This window comes from Cupressus sempervirens, chromosome 2 (genome assembly GCF_028749045.1).
Source record: "Cupressus sempervirens isolate cs-2001-9-10 chromosome 2, ASM2874904v1, whole genome shotgun sequence".
In the NCBI taxonomy this organism is placed as follows: domain Eukaryota; kingdom Viridiplantae; phylum Streptophyta; class Pinopsida; order Cupressales; family Cupressaceae; genus Cupressus; species Cupressus sempervirens.
Genome location: NC_143119.1, coordinates 630,327,218 through 630,341,974, shown reverse-complemented (window position 1 = coordinate 630,341,974; position 14,757 = coordinate 630,327,218).

Here is a 14,757-nt window from a genome sequence, read left to right as displayed (position 1 = left end):
CCTAATTCTATAATTCACTCTTACTTCTGAGTCACCTTGAATGCTTTGCAAACTGTCTTGTTCACTCTTCCTCCAATTCGATTGTTCACCCATCCATCCATTCATAAAGAGTTTAGGGCTTTATCCTCCTTAAGTAGACTTAAGTGGCTTAGGGTTAGGTATGAATCTATGGTTGAGATTCATTTTTCCACTTAAACCTTCCCATTTTCTAATTGGCTACATGCAATTCCATAGGGAATCCAAATATAGATTCTTCCTTATCCCCAAAAGATCATAATCTATCCTTAAGTCAGCTCAAAAATAGTTTACATAGTTGTTTGTGCCATTACAAACAAATATGACAAAACTATGTCACACGACATACGAAGTCACTAATGCTTGGCATGCACTATATTTATGCTTCTGACTTGGCACCTACATTACTCAGCATCCACTATTTACTAGGCTTTTGAATCACTTGGCATGGTCTATTTTCTCAGCACTTTAGTGACTCGACACTCATTGCAACTTGACATGGTCTAATACTTTCATGTTGTGCTTGGCATGTATTACTAGTTTGGCATGAACTGAGTGAATGGCTTAAATGTGTGGACACTCACTCATCAAAACCAATCTAAGATCAACAAAGATTTGATGCAAACGCTAGTAAAGTTATAGGAAAGTTTGTCTACTTCAAACAAGGTATTTCTCATGAAGCATTTATTCAATAGAAGAAGATGGATCTATTAGTGATCATTAAATGGTTTTAATATGGTTACCAATCAATTATCTTTTATAAATGTTAATTTTGATGAAGAAATTAGGGCTCTCTTTATTTTTTGTTCTTTTCTTGAAAGTTGGAATGGCTTGGTCATGATTGAATCTTTTATGTTTCTGGATCTAATACCCTAAAACTTGATGATGTGATTGGTGAATGAGGAAATTTGTAGGAAAATCTTAGGTGAATCTACATAGGAAGTATTATGAACACACAAAGTAGAGGTAGAACAAATGAGAGAGGAAACAATTCTAAAAATCATGGGGAATCAAGAGGAAAATGAAAGAGGAAGATGTCTCAATCAAGAGGCCCAAGAGATTGATGGTACTGTGGGAAATCAAGGTACAAGAAGAAAGATTTTTCAACTTGAAATAATAATAAAGGAGATAAAAAGAATAATAAAGGAGATAAACAAGATGGAAACAAGTAGGAAAGTGTGGTAAGTAATAAATATGAAGACGATTCTTTGATTCTTTCCTTAGAAAGTGTTGATGATTCATAGATTTTAGATCTAGGGCATCATTCCATGCTACTCCTCTTAGAGGTTATTTTCTTGATTATGTCTAAGGGGATTTTGGGATGGTTTATTTGAGGGATAATGAACCCTATCATATTATTGGAAATGGTAAAATTAAGATTACATTGAAGAATAGGAATCATTGGCTACTACAAGAGGTAAGATATGTTCCAAGGTTGAGTAGGAATTTAATTTCAATAGGGCAACTGGGTGATGAGGGTTGTACAATTAATTTTAATAATAAAAAATGGAAGGTTTTAAAAGGTTCCCTTGTAGTATAAAAATGTGTGAAATTAGGCATCTCATATCTTTGTGCAGGTCATACTATTCTTTCTACATTAATTGTTTTAGAGAAAATTGAATGTTCAGAAATAATTGATGCATTTGAGTAGGAAGAACAAATATTTGTTGTAGATTCGGATACAATATTATGGCACAAAAAACTTAGGCACATGAGTGAGAAATTTATGGAATTAATAAATTCAAAGAAAGTAACGTGGGGTCTGAAATGTGTTAATATGGATTTCTATGAAAGTTGTGTGTATAGAAAACAAAAGAGAGTGAGTTTTGTGAAGAGTTAGAAGGAAACAAAAAAGAGAAATTAGAGCTTGTGCATATAGATGTATGGGGACTAGCTCAAGTATCTTCCCTTGGTGGCTCTCATTATCATGTTACATTTACTTATGATGCAACTACAAAAATTATGAGTTTATTTGTAACTTTTAAGAAATGGAAATTCCTGGTTGAAAAGGAGATTAGTAAAAGATTAAAATACCTTAGATTTGATAATGGTGATGAGCATTCTAGCAATGAATTTGAAGATTATTGTTCCACTAATGGTATTCGTAGATATAAAACTATTCCAAGGATTCCACAAGAAATTGGAGTGATTGAATGCATGAACAAGACAATAAAGGAGCATGCAAGGAGTGTGAGGTTCCACGTTGGGCTACCCTTAAACATGTGGGCATAGGTTGTCAATACTATTGTATATTTGATTAATAGATGTCCATCTACTTGTTTGGGTTGTGGTATTCTAGAGGAATCATGGACTAGTAAGAAGGTGAGCTATTCTTTTCTCAAACCTTTGGTTGTGAAGCATTTGCACATATAGATTCTGAAAATAGAACCAAGCCGGAAGCTAAATTTAACAAGTGTATTTTTTTGGATATGGAATTGTTGATTTTGGTTATAGGCTTTGGGATTTTGAAAATCTTAAAATTGTAAGAAGTGAGGATGACATATTCAATTAGAAAGTGTTGAAAAAATATTTGTTGTAGAAGCATGAGAAGAAAGAAAATGATTATGTAGTGTTGGATGATACTTAAAAGGATGATGTTCTATTAGTCCCTCATGCTTCACAACAACTATAAAAACAAATAATGCATACCCTAGTGAATGTTAGATGGTCAAAAAGGCTAAGTAGACCTCCAAAAAGATTTTCTCCCTCTTTTTATTCTATTTTGTTAACATTTATTGGTGAGCCTAAGTCTTATGATAAAGATGTGCAGGTGGATACAAAGATTCGGTGAGAGTCTATAATGATAGAAAAAATGGACTCCTTGCTGAAAAATCAAACTCGGGATTTAAGTAAGTTACTTGCAGTTAAAAGATCCTTACAAAATAAATTGGTTTATAAGTTGAAAGAATATGATGGATGTAAGAAAATATTTCAAGTCAAGTTAGTGGTAAAGGGATTCACATAGAATAAGGGCATGGATATTGATGAGATATTTTCTCCTATTATTAACATGACTTCTATTTGCACTATTTTAAGTGTTATGGTTATTGAAGATTTTCATTTGGAGTAGCTTGATTTTAAAACAACCTTTCTTCATGATGATTTGGATGAAGAGATATATATGGAACAACCAAAGGGATTTGAGGTAAAAGGTAAGGAGAACTTAGTGTGCAGATTGAAGAAAAGTTAATATGGCTTGAAGCAAGCACCTTGGCAATGGTATCTTAAATTTGATAGTTTTATGAATGAGCATGCTTATACTCAGTTTCATTCTAACTATTGCATTTATTTTAAGAGGTTAGATGATGACAGCTACATTATTTTATGTTTATATATTGATGGTATGCTTGTAATTAGGTCTAACATGGATCATATTAATGGATTACAATATTATCTCAGGTTAATTATATTGAGAAGGTGTTGTAATATTTCTCTATGGAGAATGTTAAAGTTGTCAGCACACCTTTACCTAGTCATTTAAAATTGACTAAGGAGACATGTCTAAAGACACTAGAAGAGGAGGCTAAGATGTCCAAGGTACATTATGCTTCAGTTGTAGAGAGCTTAATGTATGACATGGTTTGTACTAGGATAGATATTGCACATGTATTGGGATTTGTTAGCGGGTATATGAGTCATCCTGGAATTTATCATAGGAATATAATTAAATAGATTCTCAAATATTTAAGAGGAACATCCAGTAACTGTTTATATTTTGGGGGCTCTACTACTAATTTACATGGCTATTTTGACTTAGATTTGGCATGCTATATCAACACAAGACAAAGTACTACAAGTTATGTATTTACTATTGGTGGGACAATAGTTAGTTGGATTTCTTAGTTGCATAAGGTTAATACTTTATCTACTACAAAGACATATTATATTGCTACTACCAAGACAGCCAAGGAGATGATATGACTTCAATTCTTCATAAAAGACTTGGAACATCTAAAAATGGACAATTATTTGTTTTCACATAGCTAGATTTCCATTCATCTTGCCAATAATTTTGCTCTACATTCAAAGACAAAGAACTACAGTTGGGGTACCACTTCATTTGATCAATTTTGGATGATGGACAGTCAAAGATAGAGAAGATACATACATGTGATAATCCAATAGATATATTTATCAAGGCAGTGACAAGGGAGAATTTGAACTCCTCTTCAACTTTGTTTGGTCTTCTAGACTGAACATATAAAAGAATGACAAAGTCTAAGGTGGTTTGATATTACAATAGGAGCTATAGGTTTAATAGTGTTATGATCAGTCTCAAAGTAGGAGGTTTTTTTGTGGAGTTTGACTAGTCTCCAAGTGGGAGGTTATTTTTGTGGAGTCTCATCAGTCTCCAAGGGGGAGATTGTTGTGGTTTGGAGCCTAATAAGACTCAAAGGTTAATTTTTCCCTACAATATTCAATGTGGTTTCCCTCCAGATTTTACTATGGGGGATTTGGGGTAGCACCCCCAAGATGGGGTCAAGGGGCAACATCCCTTGCAAGGTCCTTGGACAGTGCCCTTGAAAGCTCAACTGACTTTATTATTGTAAAAGGAATTAGCTATTTTTTTCTATTAGAAGACTTATTTTAGCCCAAATTTTGTAAGTGGGAAAAAACTTGTATAAAATGACTTAGGGTTAGAGATTTCATTATGTATGATGAGATTGTAATTTTTTGTAGTATTGAATTGTAAGGGATTTCAAGTTATAATCACTTAATAATAATAATAATAATAGACTTGCTATTAGTGGATGTAGCTCATGGATTAGGTGAACCATGTTAAATCTTTATGTATTGTGATCTATTTTGTGTAACTTTTTACTTTCTAATGTTAGTTATATTTGTATGTAATTGTTATTTATTTATGTAGTTAATCCTCTAACATGTAGGTCCAAACACAATAAAGTAATCAACTTCCAACCATGCAAGATGCCATGTCATCATAGGAAACATCGTTGGATGAAAACTATAGTAAACAAAAACCAAAGAAATCAGCTCAAAATTCAAAGAAAATGACTAGTCAACTTTTGTGCTCTTAGGGTAAGGATCTAAAAGAGGTCCACAAAAATATTTTAACTATTCACAACACAAAACTTCAAACAGAAATGGCTACTTCATAAACATCAAACTGGTACAAAAAACAACAAATGTTTTTGGTTGATGCAAGATTTCTCATTGATCCAAGATGCTCTTGCATCATCTAATCTCCTTTATCACATCTTCTTTGAATTTCTCTAGACGTTGATCTCATAAATAAATTCATCTTTATATTTGAAACTTCTTGAAACCTTTTTATTTTCACCAAATATTGGCCCTAGATTAAATCTTTTTCAAACTATTTTTTCTTACTATTGGTTTGTCAATACTATAGTTCATCAACATTTACAACCTAATCAACATCAATATAAACTCTTAGCTCAAAATCACCTTCTTTCTTATACCATATTCCATAATCTTCTATTCCTTTCAAATATATGAATATCCTCTTTACTGTAGTCATATGTGTCTCCTTGGGATTGGTTGAGAATCTTGCAACCATACCAACTACATGTACAATATCAAGTCTATTGTATACTACATACTACAAAATTCCAATCATTAATCTATACTATGTCTCATTCACTTTAGCAGTTTTATCATCCTTAGATAATTTGTATCTAGTGACCATAAGGGTTCCAACTGGTCTTGACTCATCCATGCCAAATGTCTTCAATATATCCTTTATTTACTTAGACTAAGTGACATATATTCCTCCATTTGTTTGATGAACTTGTAAACCAACGAAGAACTTAATCTCACCAAACGTAGACATCTCAAATTCTTTACTCTTCTAATCATCAAATGACTTGCACAAAATATTATATCATCGTCAAATATTACTGCAATCACTATATTATCTTCAACTTCACTTTTCAAGTATTGGTTATTGTTATCACTTGTTCTAACAAATCCAATTCTGATCAAATATGAATTTAATCTTCCATACCATGCTCTTAGTACTTGCTTCAATATGTAAAGTTTAATAGATCTTTATTGGTGGATTCTAAGTGACTATAATTTTAGTTTTTATATTATTTAATTCTAGAGATCTTTGAGTTTCTTATGTGATTGCTTGACTTCTTCTTATGTGTACTTAATATATATTCAATATATTTATTGAAGTAGTATTCTGATATAATTTGAGATTGATATGCCAATGTGATTGATATGATATGTAGATAGAAAATAGAATGATTATATATATGTTGAAATATAACCATGTAGGGGCATGACCCTACGTGGTCATGCCTCAACATATATATATTTGCACATGTTCATAATTAATCATAACTCACCCGATACTAATCGATGATGATAAGACAAGTCTGATAACCAATAACCAAGCAGTGTATAAGACTTCTGATATTATCAATCGGTATGAACAAGATGACACTTGATTAACAATCAGTATGAAGCATGATGACACATCATAACAATTAGTGTGTATAATAATAACACCCAATGCTTATTGGTGGTGAAGCAAATTATCTTAGACATAATTCATATCTTTAATATGGAAGATCCATACCTTGTATCATGTGCAAGAGTGACGAATCAAGTCTCGTGAGAGACTTGATTCGTCACTCTTGCAAATGATACAAGGTATCGATCTTCCATATTCAACTACTAAGATTAAACAACATATGTTTCAATATACTAAGTGTTATCATTCTTAACACAATCCATATAGGGATTTGTTCGATTTCCATACTAGGTGCTTCTGATTTGGCTCCACAAATTCTTTAGGTTGTTCAATGTAGATCTCTTCCTCCATAATTCAATTTAGAAATGCATAATTAACATCCATTTTATAGACTTTGAACCTTTTGTAAGTTTCATATGCCAATAGTGTTCAGACTCCTTCCAATCTAGCAATAGGTGCAAAGGTCTCACCATAGTCAACTCCTTCTTCTTGTGCACAACCTTTACAAACAAGTTTGGCCTTATTCCTCACAACTTCTCATTTTTCATTCAATTTATTTTTGAATATCCATTTTGTTCCTATCACATTTTTTTATAGGTCTTGGTAAGAGTGTCCATGTATTATTCTTTTCAATCTAATTTATCTCCTCATTCGTATCATTAATCCAATCATCATCTCAAGCGCATCTCTTATATCTCTAGGCTCAAATTCAACAACCAAACATGTATTATCCTTCAATTTACTTATTTTCATGACTCCAACACTCTTGTCTCCAATGATTTTATCTTGTGAATGGTGCCTTCTCACATACTTTTCTAACTCCAAAATTATCATCACTCTATTGGGGCTCAACATTTTACTTGGGATGTTCTATATATGGCTTAAGTAACATAAGCAGTTGCTTGGTAGCATTTTGATGTTTCTCGATGTACCACTACAATTACTTAGTCAAGTGCATGGGTATAGTATCAGGTGTATCATCTTGAACGTATACAAATCTAATTTAATCTTAAGGTTCTTTCTTTCTTTTCTTATCATTCTTATCTACAAACTCATCAATTCTTAGATTTTCACTTTTAATAATTGTGTCAGTTACTTTATTCAAACATTTATATGCCTTGATGGGATGGTAATATGGAGGAAAGATGGGCTTTGCAATTTTTCGCTTGTTCAAATGATGTGAATCTTGGAGTCTATTTGGTTTATGTTTTGTGAGTCATGTTGCGTGCCCCGTGTCACTTGTACTGTTTGCTTGGTTGCAGTAAGTACTTCGTTTTCTTTTGTCCTTTATTTGGCCTGTGTTTTATTGTTTCATTATTTTGAGCCCCTGTGGTGTTGTGTGATATTTTCCCTTAGCCTGGTTTGCTCGTACCATGGGAGAGCCAAATCATGGCAGAGGAAAGGATAGCAATGTGCAGGATGACGTGGGTAGGAGCATGACTAAGAAGGGCACTAATAAATCTGCAATTGGGAATGTTGGCAATGGTGAAGGAAAGTTGTCTTGCAAAAAAGTGGTGGCTGAAAGTTCTTTGACCTTCTCAACAACTGCGATGTTCAAGCGTGTCATCCATTGAAAAAATGTGGAACCAGAGTTGCGAGGAGGAGAAGGAAGATGGGCCGCAACCAATGGAGGTGGATTCTCTGATGGAAGCAGTGTCGTGGTTGGTGGAAGCAGAGGAGAGAATGGTAAGTATCCTTCTCTCGGTCCTAAGATTCTTTCTCTTTCCCCCAACAAGGACATGGTGTTTTTTATTTTCAATGAAAGATCTAGGCTTAAAAGCATTGCTATTTTCTTTGTTTGTTTGGATAAAGAGGCTTTGCCTACTAGGAATTTTTTTGATGATTGGCTAGCAACAGTGTGGGGCAAAAAGCTTGGCATTTATGTGACATATTGTAGAATGATTCAAAAGGGTTTGTTTGTTTTTTTTTTGAAAAATCACAACATGCAAGAAAGAGTTTTGGAAAAAAGGTTCTGGAATGTTGGTAGGTCGATGTTCAGGGTCTACTCGTGGTCTCCAAAGGGTGATTTTGATAAGGTGGTTGCTAGGGCTCCACCGAATTGGGTGGAAATTAAGAACTTGAATGTGGAAGTTTGGCCATTCATTCCACAAATTCTTAAACCGCTAGGTTTTGTTTTACAAGTTGAGCAATCTAGGGTTACCTTGCCTCACCTTAATGCTAGGGTTCTTTTGGCTCTAGCTCCAGATGTGGATTTTCCTAACAGTATTTCTTTAGATTTTGAGGGAGAAAGGTTTTTTTGGGAGATTTCCCTGTTGGGGAATTTAAATGCATGTTTTCATTGCAAGCATAATGGGCATACTAAAAAGAATTTCCTGACTCTTTAGCCTTCCCATAAAGAAAATTTTAATGTGGTGAATAACAAGGAAGCCTCTGGTTTACCAATTTCTGGTAATAATACTACAAGAAAAATCCTTAATAAAGATGAGGGTTCTACTAATCATGCTAAGGAGGTAGGTAGCCTATAGACAAAAGACCCTGTTACCATTTTGAGTCTCCAACCTTATGTTGTTAATACTATTGACATTCATATGAGCAATATTTTTTGGTTGTTGGAAAACCCCCTTTTTGAAGAAGAGTTTGATGTGGTGCTGGCTAATGTTGGTGCCTCAGATATTATTCCTGCACCCGTAGCTTCCCCCCTGTCAAGAGGTCAAACTGATATCACCCAGGAAGTTATCAATGTTTGGCCAGCTCTGAATGCTCAGCAGTTAGCCCTCATATCCATTAAAGAGAGGGCAGTTAAAATTCAACAAGATAATAAGGAGGTGCTTTCTGTGCCTTCGGCTCCTACTTCCTCACCTAGATCGTTAGCCCTGGTTGTATCTACTTCGGAGGGTCAATTTACAGAGGTTGGTAAGAAGAAGAAAAAGACTAGAAAGAAGCTCTGGTCCTTTAGGGGATAGAGGAAGAAGGAATCTTCCTAATTGTTTAATAAGTTATGCAAGAGTTCCAAAACTCCCCCTAAATTATTATGATGCTGCATATCCATAGATAGAATGCTCGGGGGCTAGAAATGCCAAATAGGAAATGTCTTGTTAGAAGATGGTGCAATAAGTTGAAGGATAAGGATTTTATTTGTTTACAGGAAATTAAGGTGGTTGAACGGTTTCAAGCTTATTCTATGTTGAAGTTCCTTTCGGACAAGTCTATAGGTTTCCACTCTAATCATGATAGAGGAAAGGGTGGTGTGGCTATTCTTATTCACCCTAAATGGGAAAGCTTTATTGTAAGCCATAGGTGTTCTATGTGTCAAAGGGTAATTTGGGTTACTGTCAAGCAAGGTGAAAGTGTTTGTGGTATTTGTAATGTGTATGCTTCAAATAACTATAGAGAAAGAGCAGAGCTATGGGAGTGGTGTTGTGTGCACTTGCCAAAAATACCATGGGTAGTCGTGGGGGATTTTAACATGGTGGAGCATAGAATTGATAAAGTTGGAGGTTTGCCTCACTGTTGGAAAGGTAATGAAATGTATTTTTGGTATAAATTCAAAAGAAAATTCAACTTGGTGGATCCCATGGAAAATATGTATGGCAAGTTTCAAGACATTTGGTTCACTTGGTGCAATAATCAGACAGACAAGCAAAGGGTTTATTGTAGACTGGATAGGGTGTATGGGGATGGTTCCTCTATTTCTTTCTTGCAACAAAATAGTCATGCTTCAGTCCAAGTTGTTCCAGCTTCTCTCTCTAACCATTCACCTATCCATACTTGTTTTAGGATAGAAGCTTTTAGGAATTCTTCAGTTCCTAAGAGGACTCATAGTTCTTTCAAGCTTAATTCTTCACTCCTTGAGGATCCTGATAATGTTGAGGCCGTAGTCATGGTAACAGAGATTCTTAGAATTAGTAACCCTTTGCTTGATCCTATTGATCTTTGGAACTTGAAGGTGGAGACTTGGAAAAAAAATTCTTCAAGTAATTAGTTAGAAATTAGCCATGGACAAGAACCAAGAGGAATCCTTGTGGCAGAACAAATTGATATGGGCAGAAAAAGAATTGCAAGATATAGGGTAGAGTGAGGAACTGGAAATGCAAATGGCGAGCATTAAGCACCATTTGAGTTGCATACAGAGGTACAAGATTCAAGGGCAGAGGATTAGAGCTAGGATGAATTGGATTGATGAAGGGGATAAAGGTTCGGGGTATTTTTTTAACATTATTAAAGCTAAACACAAAAGAGAATTGATTAGTTATGATATTCTTGTAGGGGATAGAATTTCTAGTGACCCTGAAGAGATTCAGAATGCTTTTTATAGTTTTTACAGTAACTTATTCTCTTCAAAGATGACTCCAGATAGCAGAATAGTGATGGAAGATTTCTTTAAACTCATTCCTCTCAAAGTTTCTGAAGAGGAGTAGATTAATCTTAGCAAGGAGATCTCAATGGGGGAAATTGAAGCTGCTATTTATTCCTTTCCTAATGGAAAGTCTCCTGGTTTGGATGGATTTCCAACTGAGTTATATAAGAAAAATAAAATTTGGATTTGCCTTGAGCTATTGGTTGTTTATAAAGAAGCTTTTAAGAAGGGGTCATTAGGGGGCTCCATTAATAAAGGAGTTATTAAGCTTTTGCCTAAAGTGGGGGATAAGTCTCTAGTTAAGAATTGGAGACCTATAACTTTACTAAACCTTTCCTATAAAATTCTTGCTAAAGTTCTTGCTAGAAGAATTTCTTTGTTGCTAAATAAGTTTGTTTCACAAACACAAACAGGTTTTATCCAAGGGAGGTATATTCTAGAGAATCTTATCACTAGTTGGGAGGCCATGAATTGGGCTAGAAATGATGGACAAGAGGTAGCTATGATTTTGTTAGATTTTGAGAAAGCCTATGATAGGATTTAGTAGGGATTTGTTATTGGTATGCTTAAAGCATTTGGCTTTCCAGAAACTTATTGTAATTGGATAAATGTTTTATTTAAGGATGCCAGTACTTTCATTGATGTGAATGGATGCATGTCAAAACGTATTGTGCTAGAAAGGTTGATTAGGCAAGGCTGCCCAATTGCCCCTTTGTTGTTTTTCATTGCAGTGGATGCCTTGTTTTACATTCTAAGGGCAAAGGAGTTGGGTCCACCACTAAAAGGTATTTCCTTCCCTAATGGGGAGGTGTTGCTTAATGCTCAGTTTGCAGATGATACTTCTTTGTTCTTAGGGCTTTCAGAGGAGAATTTTGAGAATTCTTATAAAAGGATTAATTGCTTTTGTATGGCCTCTGGGTCTAAGATTTCACCTTCAAAGTCTAATGTGTTGGGTTGGTATGTTGATCCTCCGGATTGGCTGGTCAATAAGGGTTGGCACTGGTCTGATCCTAATCAAATTGTTAGATATTTGGGTATCCCCTTCTTAGTTGATCCAAATCTCAAGAAGATGTGGGATTGGGTCTATGAAAAAATTAATTAAAAGCACTTGAAATGGCAGACCCATTCCTTGTCTTTTGTTGGTAGATTGCAAGTTGTGCAGAAAGTTCTTTCCTCTCATCATATATTTTATGCTCCGGCCTGGATGTTTCTTGACTCTCATGTGAATATGTTAGAAAGAATACTGCTAGATTTTCTTTGGTTAGATGGAAAAGGGAGTAAGAAGAGACATTGTGTTAAGTGGGAATGGTGTTGTCAAGTAAGAAGTCAGGGAAATTTGGGGTTGAAGGATCTTAAAGCCCAAGGTATGGCTCTAGCATCCAAATGTGTGTTAAAAGCACTATGGGGAGATGAGCCATGGAAAATTCTTATTAGAAATAACCTTTTGAAATCAATCATTAGGAAAGGCAAGAATTGGAAGGATATTCCAGTGATTGATATTGTTTTAGGGGAGTTTAAGATGAGATTGTTCAAGTCAAAAAAATTCCAAACTTTTTGGAAGGCTTGGATCCAGGTGAGGAAGTTTATATAGGAAAGAGAAGCAATAGGAGGACCTCCTTATTTCCTTGTGAAAGACAAATCCATTTGGTGGGGGCTTTCATATAATAATAAAGCTTTGGCCCTTACTCAGAGCTATTCTGCCAAAGCTTGGAACTTGAAGGGGATTTCATTGATTCGGGATATCTTGATGGGTGGGAGGTTAGGGGTGTGGGAGGAGTTAAAAGGTAGATTTAATATTCCTAATTCTCAGAAAAAGACTTACACTTTGATTAAGAAAGCAATCAATTTTAATAGCACTTGTGATATTGTTGATTCAAAGGTCTTTCTTGATAAAGCTAAGTGGGTGGATGGTGTTATGTTGAAAAATACTACTACTAAAGGGTTATATCTGTGCATGAAGAATGATTCTTCTCTCATTGCTAGAGTGATCTAGTGCTGGGGGCAAATTAATCCATTCTCTGATTGGTCTTTCTTTTTTGATTTTTTTTGGAAAGGAAAAGTTGAGCCTAAAAATATTTGTTTTAAATGGTTGTTGTTAAAAAAGTTAGTCGTTGGTCAAATTCTTTCTTCTATTGGTTTATCCCCTATGTCTTGTAGTTTGTGTAATGTGACTAAATCTGTTGAACATTTATTTTTTGAGTGCATTTATGCCCGAAAGTTGTGGTCTATTTTTCTTGGTTCCTTTAATATATGGAATTGTGAAGGTAGTATCTCCTAGAGTGAAATTCTTGCTGGTTATGTAGAGAAATTTGATTCTAAACTTAACATTTTTTGGTTTGTTCTTTCTACTGAGATTTTATGGACTCTTTGGAAGGATAGGAACAAAGAAATCTTTCAGGAGGAGAGAAAGGTACTTACTGAGTTTAATTTTAAACTCACCCATTTTCACATTATGTCTCAGGTTTCTTTGGTGCTACATATCTCCAAGAGTGATTTCATGTTACTTATGTGAGAAGGCAACTTGCTGATCAATAAGGATAATGTGCATTCAGCAAATTATATTGTTGAGTATCAGAGTTTGTTAGCTCCTTCAAAGGCAGCAGATTTGAACAATGTAAGTAATGTGTTGCAAGGTTATAGTTTAGCCAGTCAGGAGGAGGTCACTGCTGATGTGATTTAGAATTTTAATGAAGTTCCAAGGGCTCAACTCAATCCTGACAGCCAGAATGATGGTTGGAGCTACCTTGTTCCTTCAGTTTGATTTTTGTTATGATAAATATATATAAAGTTGTAATCAGTGAATGTAAATGTAAAAGTTGATAGTACTCTGATCCTTTAAGTTTTGTTATCACCCCCCAAAAATTTTGTAACTGTATATGTATTTGGGGGTGTGATCTGTTGTTTTATCTCAGACTCCCGGATATACTTGTAAATGTTTAAACTATCTTAATAGAAGAAATAAAATAAAATATTTGTATGCCTTGCTCCTAGTAGAGTAGCCTAGGAATATACCTTCATCTCATTTTGAATCAAAATTTCCATTCCCTGCATCTTTATGAATATAACACTTACATCCAAAGATTTTGAAATAACTTAAATTTGGTGTATGACCATACCAAAGTTCATATGGTGTCGTGTTTGTTCTTTTTTTCAACCAAACTCAGTTAAAAGTGTAAACAATAGTTCTTATAGCTTCTCTCCAAAACATTTTTGTAACTCCTTTTTCAGTCAACAGTGTTCTAGCACAACCAATAATAGATATGTTCCTTCTCTCTACAATACCATTATGTTGCGGTGTCCTCAGCACATAAACTCGCCACCTCTATCAAATCTGAAAAATTTCAACTATTTACTCGTTTCCTTCTCAATCTAGCCTTATACCACTTGAACATTTAAAATGCATCAGATTTAACTTTTAGAAACACTATTTTCATCATCCGTGAATAATGACCAACAAATAGAATAAATTATCTACCACCATAATAGCTTTCAACTTTCATAGGACCACACAAGTCAATAGGAACCAACCCGATAATATCATTAAATGAATGTCTTTCTTGAGAAACCAGACTTAGTCATCTTACCAATTTGACATTTTTTACACATAACATTATTAGGTTTATGCAAGTTCGCTAAGACTCACTTTCGTCTTTCTACTCACTTTAATCATATTATCAAAGTTTACATGACAACGTCTCTTATGCCACAACCAAACATCTTCAACTTTATCAAATAAGCATGCAGTTACAGTAGGATATATTCCAATAAATTTTCCATCAGCATCATAAGTTCTCACCTTTCTATTTAGAAACTCCAATCAATGACCTATGTTATTCAATTATGCAACACTCAGCAAATTATATTTTAGTCTTTGAATGCAATAAGCATCATCACATCGGATCTTATCATTCAACATTAGTGATCTTCTACCTTTCACTGGACATGGAACATTATTTCCAAG